Source organism: Equus asinus, chromosome 3, assembly GCF_041296235.1.
Source record: "Equus asinus isolate D_3611 breed Donkey chromosome 3, EquAss-T2T_v2, whole genome shotgun sequence".
Classification (NCBI taxonomy): domain Eukaryota; kingdom Metazoa; phylum Chordata; class Mammalia; order Perissodactyla; family Equidae; genus Equus; species Equus asinus.
This window is the reverse complement of record NC_091792.1, coordinates 118,821,220-118,833,255: the sequence shown is the minus strand read 5'-3', so window position 1 is coordinate 118,833,255 and position 12,036 is coordinate 118,821,220. Positions and strand designations below refer to the sequence as shown.

General features: G+C 39.6%; 1 protein-coding gene across 10 annotated transcripts in view; it reads left to right on the top strand.

Annotated features, from left to right (window-relative positions):
- The window catches only part of CRACD (capping protein inhibiting regulator of actin dynamics), a 286,413-nt gene that overhangs the window by 211,575 nt on the left and 62,802 nt on the right, over window positions 1-12,036 (top strand). Inside the window, exon 1 of one of the 10 annotated variants that reach the window (XM_070505791.1) lies at window positions 9,920-9,940. The exons of 8 other annotated variants lie outside the window; for them this stretch is intronic. The gene's annotated coding sequence lies outside the window, so the exon portion shown is untranslated. Of the gene's footprint in view, window positions 1-9,919; window positions 9,941-12,036 lie in introns of those variants that run through there. One more of the 10 variants, XM_070505792.1, reaches the window with a different exon arrangement.

The window sequence follows — 12,036 nt, the reverse complement described above, 5'->3', positions numbered from 1 at the left end:
CCAGAGGAGGCAGGAGCGGAATCACAGATGTGTTTCATCTCTGGGAAGGTGGAAGACTTGCGGTACTTGGCGTGTTCTGTGTGGAGGAGTCACCGAGGGGAGTGGGCCAATGAGTCTGGACTCACTTTCCAGGAGAGCACAGGGGTCTGCCTTCATTTCACTGCCCTCACTGGTGGTAGAAGGCAGCACCCCACTGGCTTAGCTCAACCAGGTTCCTTGGATTGAAGGCGACTGCGTTCCCATATCCCAGTGCTGGGCAAGGAGAAACCATGGTTGTGGATTAGATTTTACACTGGTGTTGAGGACACAGACTGCTCAGGCACAGGGTGGTTACCCTTCCTCCTCCTAGCCTCTAGCACCTTCTGGAACCTGTCTGTGATGGAGCTCTTCCACTCCTTGTGGTCTGTGTTTCTCTCTCTCTGTCTCTGTCTCTTTCTCTCCTTCTCCCCGTCTTAGAACACAGGCACTAAATCTGGCTGTGACGGTGTCAAGTACTCAGAAAAGTGGGTCAGGAGGTACTTTCTCACCTGAGTGCGGGGAATTGAAGTCAGAGTCAGAGATGGTTAAACTCTGCTACTGACAGCTTGGAAGTCAGCTCCTCTGAGAAGCAGCTTCCCACTGTCGGATCTCGTTTGTCTGCCGTTGCCTCTTTTCCCCTAGCATCATTTGCACAGCTCCAGCAAAGAGCTGGACACTTTCTATGGAAATTATTGATTTGCTTGTCTGTCTCTCTCACTCAACGGCCAGTTCCGTGAAGTCAGGGACCAGTTTTTATTCAGCCTCATCTTAGGTGCACAAAAAAGTGTTTCCTGTGAATGCCTACTGCTGCGTAAATTGCCCTAATACGTGTTGAAGGAATAGAAGATGTAAACTGTGGTATTCTTACTGTGTTTCAAGGACGAGGACAAGAACGTTCTCTGTGGTGCGTGTCAGTAAGTGTAGTGTGTCGCCAGCTACAGTCGAACCCAAATTGCAAAATCCTCAGGCCAGCAATGCCCAGGAGGCTTTACCATGCCCACGGACAGCGTTTGTTAGTCCTGACTAGTACTCACTCTTCCTCCACAGACCTCTACTTGTTTCCCATTGTTTTTAGTAAGAAAACCATCGAAATGAACTGAAGAAAATGATTTCACTGCCAGGAGAGCACAGCTAGCGCTGAACTCACCCAGTTGTTGGACTGTGAGTGTTGATATATAGTTGAGTATTGTCCAGGATGAATCAGTGTTGATTTTACTTGCGTTTCTTCAGTTGTGAAATAAGAATGTGAACCTTTTGCCTCCCAGTATCAGAATGAGGTACAGTTACTAAAATGTGACTAAGTAGCAGTTTAATGCAAAATGAGGTTGAGTCTAGAGACTTCTCCTTTAGAAGGACTGTCCTATGAAAGCACATCTTATCCTTTTTATAGTAGGTTATGGTTTTGCCAAGTCCCTGATTTCATATTGAATTATGCTGGATTCTTAGAGGAGCCTGGATCCTGGTGGCTCTCTTCCCATTTAAGCTCTATTCCATTTACCTCTTGGGGTTTTCCTTCAGGTTTTAAGTTTTATAAAGCCTTGGAAAATTCCACAATGGATCAAACAGCTACATTTCTATAAAATATAGGTAATATCACCTATTCTTATTATTGACTCTTTTTATTGAAGTGTAATTGACATACAGTGTCCTATTAGTTTCAGGTGTACATCACAGCGATTCCATATTTATATACAGTGTGAAATGATCACTACAGTAAGTCTAGTTATGTGTCATGATTAAAGTTATTACAATATTATTGTCTATATTCCCTATACTGTACATTATATCCCCGTGATTTATTTACTTTATAACTGGAAGTTTGTACCTTTCAATCCTCTTCACCTGCTTCATCTGTCCCCTACCCCCTCCCCTCTTGGTAACCACCGGTTTGTTTCCTGTATCTATGAGTCTGTTTCTGTTTGGTTTGTTTGTTTTATTTTTTAGATTCCACATATAAGTGAAATCATATGGTATTTGTCTTTCTCATCTCACTTAGCATAATATCATCTATGTCCATCCATGTTGTTGCAAATGGCAAGGTTTCACTCATTTTTATGGCTGAATAGTATTCCATTGAATATATGTAACCACATCTTCTTTGTCCATTTGTCTATCGACGGACGCTTAGGTTGCTTCCATATCTTGGCTATTGTAAATAATGCTGCAATGAACATAGGGGTGCATATATCTCTTCAAATTAATGTTTTTGTTTTCTTCAGACAAATACCTAGAAGTGGAATTGCAGGATCACATGGTAGTTCTATTTTCAATTTTTTGAGGAACGTCCATACTGTTTCCCGTAGTGGCTGCAGCAATTTACATTCCTACCAATGGTGTACGAGGATTCCTTTTTCTCCACATCATCGCCCACACTTGTTACTTTTAGTCTTTTTGATAAGAGTCATTCTGACGGACATGAGGTGATATCTCATCGTGGTTTTGATTTGCATTTCACTGATGATTAGTGATGTTGAGCGTCTTTTCATGTGCCTGTTGGCCATCTGTATGTCTTCTTTGGAAAAACATCTATTTACGTCCTCTGCTCATTTTTCAGTTGGGTTGTTTGTTTTTCTGACATTAAGTTGTGTAAGTTCTTTATATATTTTGGATATTAACCACTTATCAGATGTCTGCTTTGCAAATATCTCCTCCTATTCAGTAGGTTGGCTTTTTGTTTTGTTGATGGTTTCCTTGGCTGTGCAAAAGCTTTTTAGTTTCATGTAGTCCCATGTGTTTATTTTTACTTTTGTTGCCCTTGGCAAAGGAGACTGATCCAAAGAACTGTTGCGAAGACCAATGTCAAAGAGCTGACTGCCTATGTTTTTTTCTAGGAGTTTTATGGTTTCAGGTCTTCCATTCAAGTTTTTAATACATTTTAAATTTATTTTTGTATATGATATAAGATAGTGGTACAGTTTCATTCTCTTACTTGTAGCTGTCCAGTTTTCCCAACACCATTTATTGAAGAGACTGTCTTTTCCCCCTTGTATATTCTTGTCTTCTTTGTCAGATTAATTGACCATAGATGTGTGGATTGATTTCTTCTGTTCCATTGATCTATGTGTCTGTTTTCATGCTAGTACCAAACTGTTTGGATTATACAGCTTTGTGATATAGTTTGAAATCAGGAAGCATGACACCTCCAGCTTTATTCTTCTTTCTCAAGATTGCTTTGGCCGTTCAGGGTCTTTTGTGGTTCCATACAAATTTTAGGATTCTTTGTCCTGGTTCTGTGAAAAATGCCATTGGAATTTTGAGGGGAATTGCATTGAATCTGCAGAATGCCTTGGGTAAGTATGTACATTTTAACAACATTGATTCTTCCAATCCATGAGCATGGTGTGGCTTTCCATTTGTTCTGTCATCTTCAATTTCTTTCATCCGTATCTGATAGTTTTCAGAGTACAAGTCTTTCACTTTATTGGTTAAATTTATTCCTAAGTATTTTACTCTTTTTGATGCAATTGTAAATGGAATTGTTTTCTTAATTTTTCTTTTTTGATAGTTTGTTATTAGTGTATAGAAATGCAACTGATTTCTGTATATTAATTTTGTATCTTGCAACTTTACTGAATTCATTTACTAGTTCTCATGGCTTATTGGTGGAATCTTTGGGGTTTTCTATATGTAATATCATGTCCTCTGCAATTAGTGAAAATTTTACTTCTTCCTTTCCAATTTGGACACCTTTTATTTCCTTTTCTTGCCTAATTGCTCTGGTTAGGATTTCCAATACTATGTTGAATATAAGTGGCGAAAGTGGGCGTTCTTGTCTTGTTCCTGATCTTAGGGGAAAAGCTTTTAGCTTTTCACCATTGAGTATGTATGATGTTAGCCATGGTTTTGTCACACATGGCCTTTATTATGTTGAGATAGATTCCTTCTATACTCACTTTGTTGAGAGTTTTTATCATAAATGGATGTTGAATTTTGTCAAATGCTTTTTCTACATCTATTGAGATAATCATATGATTTTTATCCTCCATTATGTTAATTTGGTGTATCACATTGATTGATTTGCAGATGTTGAATCATCTTTGCATTCCTGGAATAAATCCCACTTGATCGTGGTGTCTTAGTCTTTTATTTTTATTTTTTAAAGTTGGCATCTGTTGCCAATCTTCTTTTTTTTTTTCTGCTTTTTCTCCCCAAATGCCCCCAGTACATAGTTCTATATTCTAGTTGTATGTCCTTCTGGTTGTACTGTGTGGGACAGCTGCCTCAGCATGGCCTGATCAGTAGTGCCATGTCCACACCCAGGATCCAAACCAGGGAAAACCCTGGGCCGCCGAAGCGGAGCGTGCGAAATTAACCACTCAGCCACTGGGGCCAGCCCCTGATGCTTTTAATGTATTATAGAATTCAGTTTGCTAATATTTTCTTAGGGATCTTAGCATCTCTGTTCATCAGGATATTGGCCTGTAGTTTTCTTTTTTTGTGGTGTCTTTGTCTGGTTTTAGTATCAGGATAATGCTGGCCTCATAAAATGAGTTTGGAAATGTTCCTTCCTCTTCAATTTTTTGAAATAATTTGAAAATGTGATTATTGACTCTTGTTGATAAACCTATATTTATGAGACATATACTATATTTTAATTATTTAACATTTGTTTTTATAATAAAAGAAGCTGGAAGGATAAGCTTTGGATCATAAGTTTACATAATTTTAAAATTTAAAAAGACAGGAATATAGAAGTAATTTAAAATTTGTATTCCCCTTTCATCTCAGAAATTGACAATTGCAAATTATTTCACCTGTGAAGTAAGTAGTACCTCCATTGCATACAGTAAAGGTGAACTTCTGATTATTTGCCCTATTTACGGATGGAGAAAATAAAAAATGTTGTTTCCAACAACCCTCGTTTGTAGTTCACTGCTCAATTAACAGTCATGTTACTTTGCATTGTGTAATGATTCGCAGAATTTCTGTGCATCTTATTTGCTATCTCAGAAATGGACAGCTCTCACTAAAACACAAAACTCAAAATTTTATTTGCATGGTCTTGGGTGGAGGTTCCAAGGATGCAGATTTCAGCCCAATGTGAGGGAGAATTTCCCAACTAGTGGAGCTGCCTAAAAATGGGGAGTCTGGGGATGTGCCAGCAGGGGTTGGGACTGACCAAGGGGAATTTCTGCACTGGGTGGGAATTTAAAGGAGCTGAGCTTAACATGCTGTCAAACTCCAAGGATCTGTAATTCCAGAAATGTCTCTGTGGCAAAAAATAGCTCATTATTGATCTGCTCTTTCTGCCTGAAATTTCTCATTTCCGTCGGGCTTTTAGAGCATTGTGTTCTTTCTCTAGGTTAGAAGCCTTTATTTCTCCTAGGCTGCTGATTTTAAATGATACGTGCCTGTGGGAAAAGCAAAACAGTAAAACATGATCAGTTTTTAACAATTTAATGTAACTTCCTTTATTAATGAAATACAATAATATTCTGTTTCCAAAAGTGGTGTTAAATTTAAAAGGGGGGAGAGGGTCATCTTGGCCAATAGATTTGGGAAATTCTGGGCCAAAACAAATTAAACAGGATCCTCTACATAGGACTTTGCAGAGCTTTTACTATGCTAATGTGCCCTGGGAATCTCTGAGAAGAGGGCTGTGGGATGGAGCATCTCCAAGATTCCTTTAGCCACAAACTCTTTTTCCACAGAGAATATCTAATGGCATATATTAAAGATACCACTTACTGAACTTAATGCAATGTATTTTGCATAGGTGGACTCATGTAATCTTTACCACAACACTCTAAGATTGATATTATTATCCCCATTTCAAAGATGAGAAAATTAAGGCTAGAGAATAACTTGCTGGTAAGTTGCTGGCTGAGCCACTGTTGAAGCAGGAAAGAGCGCATGCTTATGCATCCACTATTCTGCCTCTTAAGGAGGCTGCGGCCTTACTAAGGAGCTAGTCACATGGCTCTGAGTTATCCTGTTGGTCCTGGGTCACCAGGCTCAGGTGTCTTCCTCCTTTCAGCTGCTTTTCTGAGGCTCTGCTCTCACTGGGACTCCCATTGTCCTGCTCCCACTTTCTACCTAACACCCAGCATTTACTCATCTTGTGCCGTGACAGCACATTATAGTATGTGCCCAGCTGTAAGCACAGGGAGAGTTGAAGGGGCTCCAGGGCGGGTGCGCTCACTCTCAGACTGGAGCGGTTAGGAAAGGGTTTAGGAATGAGGAGGCCTTGAACTGGCTCCAAATGATGGGCAGGACTTGGAGTGGCTGAGAGGCAAGGCACGAATATTCCAGATCAGGAATGGCATGAGCAGAGACTTCCACACAAGCATGAATGTGGCAAATAGAATAGGAGGGAACTTTCCCACTCACTCCGTGAGGCCATTGTTTCCCTAATATCAAAACCAGGCAAAGACATCACCAAAAAGAAAACCACAGGCCAACATCTCTTATGAATATAGACATTAAAGTTCTCAACAAAATGTTAGCAAACTGAATCCAGCAATACATGAAAAGGATTTTACACCGTGACCAAGCGAGATTTATCCCAGGAGTGCAGTTAGTTTAACGTACAAAAATCAATCAGTGTAAAATACCATATTAATAAAGGACAGAAGCCACATGATCATCTCAATAGATCCGGAAAAAGCATTTGACAAAATCCAACATCTTTCACAATAAAAACACTTAAAACTAGGAACAGAAGGGAACTTCTTCAACTTGAGAAAGGGTATCTATGAGAAATTGACAGCTAATATCATACTTCATGGTGAAAGAATGGATGTGTTTCCCTTAAAATCAAGAACAAGACAAGGATGTCTGTTCAGCACTGTCCTGTACCGTACTGTAGGTTATAGAGAGGACAGTTAGGCAAGAAAAAGAAATAAAAGGCATCAATTTTGAAAAGGAAGAAGTAAAACTATTTATTTGCAGATGCCATGGTCTTATATATAGAAAATCCTAAGGAAGCCACAAAAAAACTATTAGACTAAATAAGATTGAGCAAGGTTGCAGAATATAAGATGGGAGTTTTTGTTTTTGTACACTAGCAATGAACAATCTGAAAGTGAACTGAGGAAAACAATTGCATTTACAACGTCATTGAAAAGAATAAAATACTTAGGAATAAATTTAACAAAATAAGTGCAAGACGTGTACATTGAAAGTGACAAAATGTTATTGAAAGAAATTAAATAAGATCTAAATAAGTGAAAAGATATCTCATTCATGGATTGGAAAACTTAATATTGTTAAGATGGCAGTACTTCCCAAATTGATCCACAGATTCAATGCAATCCCTATAAAAATTCCAGCTGACTTTTTTTGAGAAATTGGCAAGCAGATCCTAAAATTCATATGGAAATGCAAGGGACCCAGAATAGGCAGAACAATCTTGGAGGGCTTATGCTTCCCAAGTTAAAAACTTACCACAAAGCTACAGTAATCTAAATAGTGTGGTACTGGCATAAAGATAGATATATAGATCAGTGGAATGTAAATGAGAATACAAATGTAAACCCTTACACTCGTGATCAACTGATTGTCACCAAGAGTGTCAGGATAATTCAGTGGGTAAGGAATAGTCTTTTTCAACAAATGGTGCTGGAACAAATGAATAGCCATATGCAAAAGCATGAAGTTGGACCCCTTTCTTACACCATTCACAAAAAATGAATTTCAAAATGGGTCACAGACTTAAATGTAAGAGCCTACTATAAAACTCCTAAAAGAAAACAAAGGGGTAAATCTCCCTGACCTTGGATTAGACAGTGATTCCTTAGGTACCAAAAGCACAAGTGACAAAAGGAAAAATTGATAAATTGGACTTCATCAAAATTAACTTTTGTACTACAAGCAATACCATCAAGAAAGTGAAAAGAAAATGGGAGAAAACATTTGCAAATCATATATCTGATAAGAGACATATTCAGAATAGGTAAAGAACTCTTTTTTTCTGCTGGGGAAGATTTGCCCTGAGCTAACATCTGTTACCAATCTTCCTCTTTTTTGAATGTGAGCTGCCATCAAGGCATGGCCACTGATAGATGAGCGGTGTGAGTCCATGCCCGGGAACCAAACCCAACTTGCCGAAGCAAAGTGCACCGAACTTAACCATTATGCCACCAAAACTGGGCCAGTAAAGAACTCTATAAGTGAAGAAGAAGAAGACTGAAAAAAACCCCAATTAATAAATGGGCAAGAGGCTGACCTTGTCGCAGAGTGGTTAAGTCCACGTGCTCTGCTTCAGTGGCCTGGGGTTCACCGGTTCAGATCCTGGGCACGGACCTACACACCGCTCATCAAGCCATGCTGTGGTGGCATCCAACATGGAAGAACTTAAAAAAAAAAAGACTTACAACTAGGATATACAACTATATGCTGGGGCTTTGGGGAGGAAATTTTAAAAAAAAGAAAAGAAGAGCATTGGCAATGGATGTTAGCTCAGGGCCAATCTTCCTCACCAAAAGAAAAAAAGCATACCTTTAAAAAAATAGGCAAAAGATTTGAATAGACATTTCTCCAATAAAGATATAAAAATTGTCCATTAACATATGAAAACATACTTTCTCAACATCATTAGCTATCAGGAAAATGCAAATCAAAACCACAATGGTATATCACTTCACACCCATTAGGAAAGCTATAATAAAAAAGACAATAACAAGTGTTGGTGAGAATGTAGAGAAATTGGAATCCTCATACATTGCTGATGGTAATGTAAAAAGGTACAGCCATAGTTTGACAGTTCCTCAAAATGTTAAACATAGAGTTACCATGTGATCCAGCAATTCCTCTCCTAGGTATATACCCAAGAGAAATGAAAACACATCTACATAAAAACTTGTTCAAGAATCTTCATAGCAGCATTATTCATAATAGCCAAAAAGTTGAAACAATCCACATGTCCATCAAAAGATGAATAGATGAATGCAATATGTTGTATATCCATACAATGGAATATTATTTTGGAATAAAAAAGAATGAAATACTGATACATGGTATGACTTGAATAAACTTGGAAAACATTATGCTAAGGGAAATAAGCCAGTTAAAAAAAATACTTCCTATTGTCTGATTCCATTTAGATGAAATGTCCCAAATAAGCAAATCCATTGAGACAGAAAGATTAGTGGTTGCCAGGCATGGGGTAGGGTGGCAGGGTGACTGCTAATCGGGTGCAGGTTTCTTTTTGGGGTTATAAAAATATTCTCAATGTAGGTAGTGGTGCTAGTTGCCCAATTTTGTGAATATACTAAAAATCATTGAAATGTACCCTTTAAGAGGATGATTTTTTGGTATGTGAATTATATCTCAATAAAGATATTTTTTAAAAGCAGGAACGACTGTGGCATTGGTGAGATCATATCTGGCTGAAGTGATAAGTTCATATTGTCAGGGGAGACTGGGGGCTTATTTTCCTCCCTTAAAACCCTAAAGTAGGAGGTAGAAATTTGGGGTGGAACAGAAAGGGATAATTTTGAAGTAGGACATCACTGCAGAGTAGAGCACACTAGCTTGGAAGGGTAAGGAGCTGCACCTGTTTGCTGGAGGGCATTGAGCCCGTTCATCCAGGGAAGCAGGCATCTTGATGGGAGAGACAGTGTGGGGAAAGAGATACAGGTAATTTCTGTGATTTGAAATATATTCCTATGCCTTTTAGAAAACATGGAGCTGTTCCTTTGGCCACATACATGTGAATCTACAAGAAGGAGATATTGTGGACGTCAAGGGGATGGGCGCTGTCAAGAAGGATTGCACCGCCAATGCTAACATAGCAAAACTGGAAGAGTCTGCAGTATTACCCAGCGTGCTCTTGGCACTGTTGTAAACGACCAAGTTAAGGGCGCGATTCTTGCCAAGAGAATTAGTGTATATTTTGAGCATATTAAGTACTCTAAGAGCCAAGATAGCTTCCTGAAATATGTAAAGGAAAATGATCAGAAAAAAGAAGCCAAAGAGAAAGGTACTTGGGTTCAACTGAAGTGCCAACCTACTCCACCTGGAGAGGCACACTTTGTTAGAACTGACGGAAAGGAGCCTGAGCTGCTGGAATCCTTTCCTTATGAATCCAATTCCCTATGGTTGACCCACGCACCTCTCCCTCCTCCCCCAAAGCTAATATAAATCCTACTCTCCACTTATACGATACCCTTATTCAGTCATCACACAAACCCCCCCAACAGTGTTCACAGTTTAAGGTAATTTTTAGTCCTGATTCAATACCTTCACTTTACAAATGGGGAAACTGAGGCTCAAAGAGATCGCAGTGCTGTTAGTGTTAGAGATGTGACTAGAATCCAAGTTAGCTGATTTTGCACATGGTTATCCTTTTGTCTCGAACAACCACATCCCCCATCTCCACCTCCTTCACCCTGCTAATTCCTCTTCATCCTTCATTTTTCTGCATAAATGTGCCTTCCTGGGGGTGGGGTGCAAGCTTTCTCTGACCCCCTCGGGAGGATCTGGCCCCCCTGCCGTTGTTCGCACAACTTCCTTTACCTTTCCATAAGGGTAGGCCTGGATAGCTTTCCATTCACTGTATCTGCAGCCTCTAGCCCTGTGCCTGGCACATAGCGGGCGTTCAATAGTTACTCATTTAATGAATGGATACATGAATACAGCTCTTTTTACCAGACGGACTCTTTCCACTGTTCAGGTCAGTATTCATCTAATTCATCCTTCAGTTCCCCACCATGGTAGAGAGTATCACTGTCCCTTTGACCGACTGAAAATTACACGGTTGGTGTAATGAGACAGCGTGTCACCAATGAACTGACAGTGAAGCTCAGGCTCCCTGACTCCCCGTGTGCGCCTTAGGTCGCTTGGCCTTGCTGCCTTTCAGAAGATGAAGTCAGAAAAGACTTATTTCACTTAATCCTTTATCCTCTATCCATAGGAACCTGGGATGCGCTGAAATTGAACAGAGACTAGAGAAGAAATACAAAAACCATTAAATGAATGAAAATTAGGGACTAACCAGGAGAATTAATGGAGCTGGGTTGGATAAGTCTGTGGGGAAGAAGGTTGATGAATCAATTACAGCAATTATTGGAGATACAATATGTGCGAGAGCAACATATCTTGTAAGTGTAGTTGCTTTCACTGGGGAGCTGTGTGACCTTAACCGAACCAGCCCCTTCACCTGTTAAATGGATGTGCTATCTCCCAGGATTATGATGAGGACAGAAAAGTCCATGTGACATTATACTATCTGCTCTAAGATAGCACTTTACATATGCTGGGTAATACTGAGATAAAGAGGAGGTTGGTAACTAGTTTTTTATTTCCAGAGCATAGACCAAGACCCACTTGATTCAGATGCTGGCTAGAGAGGTTTAGGAAAAGACCTTTTTCCAAGTGGAGTAACTGAGGAGTGAAGTACATAGCATGGAAGTCTGCGGAGTCCCCACAAAGCTTCAGAGGCTGGGTAGATGATTGCCCGTCCAGTGTGATGCAGAGGCAGGACTGAGCCTAGAGGCTGGAGTAGATGATCTTCTGACCTCCAGTTCTAAGATGTTTCTGTGTTTTAAGATTCCAAACTTTCCTCTTCTTCCTTGACTTTTTTTTGACGTATCCTGTTTCTCTTGTGAATATTAGGTAATTTGGTGCTCTGTAGCCTACTGAGTGTCATATATTTTCATAGAATACCAAAGTCCAGGATGAGCCGTCAAGATACCACACAAAAATATAATCTGACTCCTGTCTCTTCCAGCAACTCTAGTTTGTTTGATGAGGATACTTAATTGCTCTTTAGCATTTCATCTGAATGAGGCTCACGGATCTGTTTAGGGAGAAAACTGCTGATCAATTGCAATTGCCCCTGTTGTCATGGAAACAAGCTGCCATGGCACTATAATTATATTTCCTTATTCCTGAAGTGAATCCCTAATCATTGCTATGGTAATTACCCAATATCTATGGTCCCAAATTACATGATGCTTGTCCAAAAAAGACAAAGAATAAGGAGTAAGAGGGCTGGCCTGAGACATGTGTAAACTGTGCAGCTGCAGAAAGCCATCTCCTTTTTTGGGTAGGAGAATTTCCCTCTGCAGGCTCATA